The sequence below is a fragment of the Rhinolophus sinicus genome, linkage group LG04 (assembly GCF_036562045.2).
Source record: "Rhinolophus sinicus isolate RSC01 linkage group LG04, ASM3656204v1, whole genome shotgun sequence".
NCBI classification, from domain to species: domain Eukaryota; kingdom Metazoa; phylum Chordata; class Mammalia; order Chiroptera; family Rhinolophidae; genus Rhinolophus; species Rhinolophus sinicus.
In genome coordinates this window covers 36,156,389-36,166,591 of record NC_133754.1, presented here as the reverse complement: position 1 = coordinate 36,166,591, position 10,203 = coordinate 36,156,389, and the positions used below count along the sequence as shown (strand labels likewise).

General features: G+C 38.2%; 1 pseudogene; it reads left to right on the top strand.

Moving 5' to 3' along the window:
- The first annotated feature begins 6,323 nt into the window (after positions 1–6,323).
- Positions 6,324–8,694, top strand: LOC109458894 (stress-70 protein, mitochondrial; annotated as a pseudogene).
- Positions 8,695–10,203: the final 1,509 nt, after the last annotated feature.

The following is a 10,203-nucleotide window of genomic DNA, read 5'->3' as shown; positions in this document are numbered from 1 at the left end:
AAACTTTTTTTTTTAATGGACACTGGTTATTTTAGATACTCCCTATAAAGACCAATGCGTACTGATTTTCTTTTAGCTCTTACATTTTTTTTTCTTTCTTTCATCCTTGCTTCCTCTTATTTTTATTTATTTATTTATTTTTAAATCAAACTACATGACAACAAGGAAAAGGGCCAAAATAAAATACAATGACATTTTAATGGTTATATTATGTGAAAAAATTTCAGAGTTGGAAACAATTATAAAAGCAAGTGTGATGTATTATGTTCTCATCTTTATCTAAAATCATTAGAAGTGTCTACAATGAGAAGAAGTACCAATGGCAATATAATAAAAAAAGAAAACATTTTTATTTTAAATAGTACTAACAAACACTTTGTTTCCTATCTTTCTCTTATTTACGCATATATATACTTATTTTTTTATTTTTTGTGTGTGTGTGCTCTCAGTAAAGAATAATGGTTTCCATCACTAAAGTCATTTCCCATTGGGGGATCTAAGCAGATGTGTTACTAAGGTGAACACAATGATATTAATGTCCCTGTGTCTCATACGTTATTGTATATTCAGTGATAGGTTATAGTTACTCAAAATTATGTATTAAATATCTGAGTGCCAAATGATAAGTCAACTGTAGGAAAAAAATAAATTCTTTATCCTGCAATGTTTGATGAGAGTACATAGTAAAACGAAGTCTGAAAACAGAGTATAATATTTTTCTCTATTGGCATGCAAACATAAATAATGAACTGTATACCAATATTAGTAAGATGTATATAAGTTTTTATATAGATATTAATTATAAGGTATGCATGTGTACTACATATGTGTAGGAACGCATAAATGGACAATATGTTAGAATAGTATTACTTGGACTTCACTTTATATATTTATAAAAGTAAAATTTTTAGTGGAACTATAATTTGGTAAAACTCAAGGTGTGAATGGGAATGCAAATATCTATTTTGTTACCTAGCCATTCCACTCCTAGGTTATCCAAGATAAATGAAATGATATGTAAATATAAGGACTTGCACATGAATATATTCATAGTAGTATTATATATAATATCCCCATACTGAAAACAGCCTAAATGTTTGTCAATAGGTGAATGAATAAACAAATCATACTATATCTACACAATGAAATGCTACTCGCCAATAAAGTGAATGAACTATTAATACAGAAAACAAAGATGAATTTCAAAATAATTATGCCAAGTGGAAAAAGTAGAAAAAAAGAGAGTAGGTACTGTATGTTACCAATTATATAAACTAAAAAGTGCAAAGTAATCTAGAGTTGACGACAGATCAATTGTTGCTGGTGCTGCTGCTAGAGGAAGAACAGAGGGAGTGGGAACAGAAAGGGTGTGAGGAAGAGTTTCCAAAGGATCATGAGGAAACTGTTGTGGATGATAGATATATTCTTTATTTTGATGCAGGTGATGGTTTCAATGCATATACTGATGTGAAAATGTATTGAAGTGTATATTGTAAGTCTATGTGGTTTATTATATGTCAACAACACTTCATTAAAGTTGTTGTAAAAATATTATAAAACCAAGCCCAAATGCCAGACCCTTCCATTCACTTCTCAGATAGAACTATTTCAGTTGGATTCAACTTCATACAACTGATTTTTGAGAGACTACACAGGTTACACAATCTCTTTTAAAAATTGTCTGTGGAAATCTCTTTGAGGTATCTCTCAGTTGCTCAAGAGTAACTCTGGTCAGTGTCCCTACAAAGGCTCCAGCAGTTTTTCCTTCAGAATTTTTGTTTCAATCTATGAGGCACCAGGACAGCTGCCCCTGCAGGGTGCCATGCTGCTCTTGCATGATACTACACCTCCAATTAAGAGAACTCCCCTCCCCTACTGACTGTCTCAGGCAGGATTTGGCTACAGGAAGGAGAAGCCATTTCATCTATTTCAAGCAGATAAGAAAAAAAAAAAATTACTATGAAGCCATTATACACTAACAACATTATTAGAAGGGTTACATGAGTGCTGTATTGAGTAGATTCTAGACTAAACCTGTATAGAAAGGTGGGAATCAGAAAACTATTACTGGAACTCTGGCCTTATATTACATATTGTATGCTTATAGGTATGATCCATAGATCAGAGACATATTGTCTGTGCTGACTCAAAAGACTTTCAACGTCAACAAAGCTAGTGATTGAATACTGGTAGGTTGTTGCAAAACCCCCCAATTTCCTCATGCCTCCCAATAAGCGGGGAGGGGGAGGTAGTAAGTGTAACAGGATGACCTTTGACTTACTTCTGTCTTCCTGGTTTTATGGAGTTGTTTATATTTGGTAAAACCTGATTCACCACCAATTCTCTAGACATTTCCCAGACTCTGCGAAAGGCAGTTTGGGAAGCTATATCATAGTAGAAAGATTGGAGATGTGGAGTGCCATCCAGGATGCCCACTAAATGACCCATATCTACCGCATACCAGTTAGAGCTTCCGTGTTGCCTAAATGGGAACTGTGCTATCAGGGATGTCTGAACTGAAGAAGCACTGAATTCCTCCAGAAGAGAGAATGGAATTTTTCCTCCGCTTTGATCTTGATATTTTTCCACCAGAATATCAAAGCTGTATTAGTTGTGATCATATGCCTTAAAAGATGTTTAATGAAGCAGTACTATTAAATTCTACCTTCTTACTCCACGATATAGTTATGAATCTAAGAAGAGATGTATATGGAACTTAGACAAATCTTAATGATAAACTCCATACTGCACTCTGAATTTTTCCTTAACACTGCAGGTTTTTGTCAGTGAGTCATGTTTATCTCCTTAATTTTTGGTTATTGTGAATTCTTATCCTCCATAGCAATTTATCAGTATTTTAAAGAGTTTGGCAGACCATGTTTCCTAAAATGACACAACAATAACTCCCATTCCTTGTGTTCTTTTGTGATGTCTATTTCACTATGACCAACAGACTTAAAAGATATTGGCATTCTGGGAATTTTAAGACCAAGCGCTAGGAATGCATGGTGTCCATCTTCGTTCCCTAGAGAAAGCCTCCCAAAATGCAAGGAATTGTGAAACCACCATGCTGTAAGAAACCCCAAGCTAGCCATAGAGGTCATGTGGAGAGAGAGAAAGACATAACTAACTGCTCTGAACTATTCTCATCATTTCAACTGAGTCAAAGACACATGGGAAAGAAACCATCTTGAAATGTCAGGCCCCTGTGTCAGCACAGTGGCAACCCATGTGGAACAGAGAAGAGTTGTCCCTAGTACTCACCACCCAATAGAGTGTAAGTGTCTGACATTAAACTTGTGATTGCTAAGATCTCCATTATAAAATGCATTCATCTTGAATAAACATATTGCCAGTTGTACAATACAGCTACCAGCAAACAACCAGATAAGGAATTAGGCTGCCTGGGGAAGAGAGACTATTCTGTGATTTTATGCTATTTGGCCCATGAGCTGGACCCAGACCAAAATGGAGATTGCTTATTGCAAAACCCCCTTAGAGACTGTCTATCATAACTGATGTTCATTCTGACATAAATGAACACCCTTCCCTTTTCTCCTGCTATGAGATGGTTCCTGGAACAGGTTGTTGCCGTGGCATGGTCAAGCATATAAAGTTATTTCCATACCTGGTAGCATTTGTGTACTAGTACCTATAACTATCCCCCTTTTAACCCCAAATAATTCTCTGGTCCTGACAAGCAGCAGAGAATATCCATTTCAACTTGCAGCTGCCAAAAACTCACCTTCTATGTACATTTCCCTTAATAAACTCTGTTAGTTGTCAAACTAGAGGGGCTTGCTTCTTTCTTTGGTGTTACCTTGCCCTCCACTTAAAACGATAGATTTACAGTCTCAGGGTTTTTCCTAGGTCTGAGTCTACTAACACTACCCCACCCAAGAAAGCCCCCTCTTTCAGAAAGCCCTAGGAATCCTAGATAACTGCATGAGTGACCCCACCTTTCTCTTCCCGTGCCTTAATTTCCACTTCTCTGCTTTATATTAGCCAATTCAGAGTGAACCTGCAAAACCCTAGATATTCCAGCTTTAGACGTCAATAAAGGCAGAGCTGAGGTCTGTTCTCTCTCTCCCCGCCCCCAACCTCACTGTGTGGCCCTCAGGCACTTGTGAGTACCCTCCAGGACTTGTGAGTAATAAATATTGTTCCTCAAAGTTCCCTGATGGTTTCTGCTGCAGTGTGTCCTGCAATTATAAGAACTGCAAGGGTGGGTCTAACCACAACACTGGCACCAGTGGGAGAGATATCTGTGGGGGCTCCCAACACATAACACTGTCTGGGCCCAGCTGGGTAGCATCACTATCAACAGGTTGGGACCAACCCCCACATTTAAGTAAAGAACAGGAGCCACAACAAATAATGATTATTGTTTCAAGCCCCTCAACCCCACTGACCTGAAAATAAAACTAAAATATATTAAAACAAACAAACAAACTTCAGCTACATTTTTAATGTAAATAAAATATGATTTTATGATTTTAACATAATAAATAAGAAATTTATACTGATATTTTTAAAGCAGGATGATATTTCAGGGATTTTATCTCTTTAGATTAAAAGGTATTTTAAAAACATTCTTTTATGAATTAAAGTATTTTAAGCATTTGTTTTTTAGTGTTCTAACATATTACTGGAGCTCTGATATTTCTTATCTGAACTGTTTATTGTTCAAATTATTGATATTATAAGGACATTATCAAATTATGTAATTAGGAATAAAATTTGGTTTGTAACCTCTATTAGTGCCATTACATAAAGTTAAGAGACAAGGCTATATTTCATTTCCGCTGTATTTTAAAATGAAAAAATATCAACTTATAAGCGACCTTCAGTTGCCGAAATAAAAGGAGAGGGTAAAATGCTGTATCAAAACCAGCTTTCCTTGCAATTAGCAGTCCTGAGCAAATGAAAAGACACGGTCACATATTTAAAACACATTTTAAAATCATTTAAAACTGTGACGGTAGAAATCCACTAAGTTCTGTGGAAGTCCAATAAACTCTAGGAGCATTTTTTTTTTTTCGCATTAAAAATGACAAATTTTATGTATGTTCAAATATTTTTAAGTCAGTATTGAAAAATTGGTGAATGGTGAATAAATTTAACTGCAGTCCCTCACTATTGAGGGGTCTACTGAATCAAAGAAGACGGTTAGGTCAGTGTAATAAGTTTGGTTCTCTTGAGGCTGACAGGAAAGCTTGAGCTTTCTCTTTTTTTAGGATCATTTACTAAGAAACTGACTTGCGTTGGCAGTGAATTTCTGAATCCTGACGAGACAGGAAAGAATATCTCCCTTTAAATCGACTCTCTTCTGGCATGTCTGAAAAATCCAGTGTTAGCCTGAGGAATAAAGTTACCACACATTACTAAATTCCCAACAGAAAGAAACTATTCCTGGGGGAAGTCTGTAACATTTAACTGGAGCACATTTGACAAGATTCCTTTCTCTCATTATAGGCTAATACTATCATAGTGTTCAGAGAGGCCTTTGAAAAACATATTAGTGCTCTAGGCCACTCCCTGCCCCTCCCTATAGATAAGGCTGACTAGTCTGAAATAACCTTTGAAGGACTGGGCTGACAGCTTCAGATAAAAGTGTTTCTAATATATAGGCCAGGGCTGGGAGGGAATGAACTGACTGTGAGGCCAGGAAAGAAAGCAAAGGTTGAGAGAAATTAGCGAGGAGTGCTGCAGAGAAATTCTCCATTACACTTTTCTTATCTGGGCTTATTAAAAGTTTGCCTAACTCTAGCTAGCAGAATCAAAAATAAATACATTGTTAATATAGCATTTAGAAAGCAACAATAATCAATGTATGTGAAAACTGACTAGTATATCACAAATTCTAAGGAAATCAAGAAAGCTGCTGATGCTGACTACTGTTACTTAATTATTATCTTCCCATTGCCATTAACCTTTGCTACAGTGCTGTTAGGCAAATGTTCTGTCCTCTGAATTCTAAGACAAACTCATTTTTAATAGGTATTTCATAATGGCTTTCCACAGAATTTGGGAAATCTGAGATTTTACCTAAAATATTAATTTTCTATCCTAGTTAAATTCTGCAATTTTAAAATACATGCACGCACACTATTGGGGAAGGATCTTAATCCCAAAGTTTTAAGGTGAAATATTTCATTGTTACATAGAAATAGAATAATCATGGCCTTTTCAATAATACACATGATAGGTTTTTCCACCCCCTCACCACTCCCACCACCCTCATCCCCCTCCCCCCACTCCAGTGCAGCTCCTGGCTGCCCCAGCGCCTCTTTGCTGCCTAGTACTCCCTGCACGTAGCTCCCATGATAAGTGCCAGCTGAGGCATGGCTGCCCATCTCATCACAGCTGCAGTCTCCTGGGGCCCCACAGTCACCTGCCACCATGATGGCTGGAATAGCCTTAGTAATGAGATTTTTAGATTTGTTTCAAGGCAGGATTATGCATCAGAAGCAATCAAGGGAGCAGTTGTTGGTATTGATGTGGGTACTACTGACTCCTTTGTGGCAGTTATGGAAGGTAAACAAGCAAAGGTGCTGGAGAACAACCCCTTCAGCTGTGGCCTTTACTACAGACGGTGAGTGACTTATTGACATGCCAGCCAAGCGACACACTATTACCAACCCAAACAACACATTCTATACCACCAAGAGTCTCATTGGCCAGCGATATGATGACCCTGAAGTCCAGAAAGGCATTAAGAAGTTCCCTTTTAAATTATCTATGCCTCCAATGGTGATTCCTGGGTTGAAGCCCATGGAAAACTTTATTCTCCAATTCAGACTAGAGCATTTGTGCTGATGAAGATGAAAAAGAGTGCAGAAAATTACTTGGGGCATACAGCAAAAATGCTTTGATCACAGTCCCAGCTTATTTCAATGAGTCTCAAAGACAGGCCACGAAGAATGCTGCCAGATAGCTGGACTAAATGTGCTTCAGGTAATTAATGAATCCACAGCTGCTGCTCTGGCCAATGGTCTAGAAAAATCAAAAGACAAAGTCATTGCTGTATATGATTTAGGTGGTAGAACTCCTGGAAATTCAGAAAGGGGTACTGAGGTGAAGTCCACCAATGGAGATATACTTCTTAGGTGGGGAAGTGTGGAGACAGAGTCCCAGAGAGCAGTTTCCAGGCTCTCAGCCTCACGTGGAAAGGTGCTGGTTTGGTTATTAGATGGCCATCAGCTATAATCAGATGGCCATCCACTGTGCCTGGGTGGTCATCAGCTCTTATTGGTTAACCATTAGCCACTAATATAACTGCTGTGGCTACGCTGGCAAGGGGGTGGGTTGGTTGGCAGAGATGTGGATGGCAGATTGGGGTTCTTGCTTCCTGTGTCTCCAACCCAAACGTCAGCGAGAATATAGTGGTATGACTCCCCTATCTGTGGCTCTGTTGGTATTCCTTTTTGGCCTCACCATATCCTGCATTCTGGTGCGGGAAGCAGGAATTGAGTCCCTGCATGACAGAAAGACTTTGACCAAGCCTTGCTACCATGCATTCATTGTGAAGGAGTTCAAAAGAGAGACAAGGGTTGATTTGATCAAAGACAACATGGCACTTGAAAGGGTCCGGGAAGCTGCTGAGAATGCTAAATGTGAACTCTCCTCATCTGGACAGAATGGCATCAACTTGCCATATCTTACAATGGATGCTTCTGGACCCAAGCAGTTGAATATGAAGCTGACCCAGGTCAATGTGAGGGGACTGTCATTGAGCTAATCAGGAGGACCATCGCCCCATGCCAAAAAGCCATGCAAGATGCAGAAGTCAGCAAGAGTGACATAAGAGAAGGGATCTTGGCATGACTAGAATACCCAAGTTTCAGCAGACTTTGCAGGAGCTCTCTGGCTGAGCCCCAACTAAAGTTCTCAGTCCTGATGAGGCTGTGGCCATTGGAGCTACCATTCAGGGAGGTATGTGGGCCAGTGATGTCACAGAAGTGCTGCTCCTGGATGTCATTCCCCTTTCTCTGGGTATTGAGACTTGAGGAGGTATGTTTACCAAACTTATTAACAGGGATACTGTTATTCCAACCAAGAAAAGCCAGGTGTTTTCTACGGCTGCTCATGGTCACACTCAAGTGGAGATTAAAATGTATCAGGGTGAGAGAGATGGTTGGAGACAACAAACTTGTTGGATAGTTTACTTTGATTGGCATCCTCCCAGCCTCTTGTGCTGTCACTCTGATTGAAGTTACATTTGACATTGATTCCAATAGGATCGTGCATGTTTCTGCCAAAGATAAGGGTACAGGATGTGAACAGTAGATTGTGATCTAGTCTTCTAGCGTGATAAGCAAAGATGATAATAAAAATATAGCTAATATTGCAGAGAAGTATGCTAACGAAGACAGGCAAAAGAAGGTATGAGTTGAAGCAGTTCATATATCTGAAGGAATTATTCATGACACAGAAAGCAAGATGGGAGAACTCAAGGTCCAACTGCTTGCTGATGAGTGCAACAAGCTAAAAGAAGAGAGATTTCCAAAATGAGGGAACTCCTGGCTCGAAAAGATAGTGAAACTGGAGAACACATAAGGCAGGCAGCATTTTCCCTTCAGGAAGCATCATTGAAGCTCTTCGAAATGACATACAAAGATGGCATTTGGGTGACAAGGCTCTGGAAGTTCTGGCACGAAGGAACAAAAGGAAGATCAAAAGGAGGGGAAATAGTAGTAGCGGTAAACTTTGGAGCCAAAAGGACAACATTATGATGTTTGGGAATGAAGGGCAGAGCAGAAATGAGCAGAAATGGACAAACCAGTATTTTACTCTGTTTTTGCAGCATTCTATATATAATTCCCTTAATATGTAAATTTAGTGATGCTCATTTAATGAGTGATAATTCCAACAGCACAAAGTTCACAATGTTCTGTCCTCCGCCTATCATTATTTTTCAGTTGCACATAAAAGAGGGGAAGATGATTTCTTAACCATGATAAAAATATAACTCTGTCTTGTGCTGAAGTAACCATATTTTCCAGGGGTGAAACCATCTCACACACAGTAATGAAGGTAGTGAGAGACCTGGAATGAGACCATGATGGGGATGAGATAGTTCTAGTTAGTGAGTATGTTGTACCAGCCTGTGTGGTAAATGGTATTCTGCAGCTGAGGCTTTGCAAGGCAAGCTAGCTGTGCCATGTTCAGAGGTAGAGCAGGAGGAGCCAGATCAATAAGAAACTAAACTACCTATTTATGTTATGTATAGCTTTTAAAACAAGGTCATAAGACTTCCTAATTTTCCTAAGGCATACTTTTCTAGCTACTTTCTGGCCTTTGTCCGGTACCTGTATCCTTGACTGTTCTTTTTGATCCATTCTGGATTTTTAAAACAAATAAATATGAAAACAAACAAACAAACAAACAAAAAAAACACCACACACATACACACACACACGTGCACACATGCACAAACACACTGGGGGTACCAGGAAACAAAGTATACAAATTTTAAGAAAGGAAGCAAACTGTATTAATTGTAATACGCAATATATACCAATAACAAAAGATGAATACAAGTCATGTTTGACTTCTGCAATTGCAAGAGGTGCTCAAAATGGTTACCATCTGCATCCAGACACTTCTGATTATGGCAAAGTACTGCTTGAGCATAGACAACATCTCTTTGGCACCCCTGGTATATATAAAATATTGAGACAAAAAGAAGCACAATGTAAATTGAGTTTTCTAAGTTTGACCTCCCTCAAGTTTCAGCCTATTTTGTATCCTTTCAGCACTGCAGATTATTTCATTCAGACTCTATTCACCTATGAGCCTGATAGAATATCTCATAAAAAACAAAAACAAAAAAAACAACAACAAAAAAAACATGTAGGCTTCCAAAGAATATACTTTCATTAAATAAAATTAAGTTAAGGGACTCAAACAGTAGAGGTTTGATGACTTGCTTTCCCCAAGAGATTTTTATGAAGGAACTAATTCACATTTACTTACATTTGTTTTCTTAAAGTATACACTTACCTTGCCAAGAGGGAAATTTAAGCCATACTTTTAAAGCATCTCATTATCAATATTTTAGACCAGTTGAAACGCTTCATGTTTTCTCTTTTAATAGATGGCTTGACATAATTAACTGAAAGCAACTTCATATCCTTAAGCCCCATATGTAGCAACAAATAAGACAAATATTTAACTGATTCCACAGAATGTTAATATTTT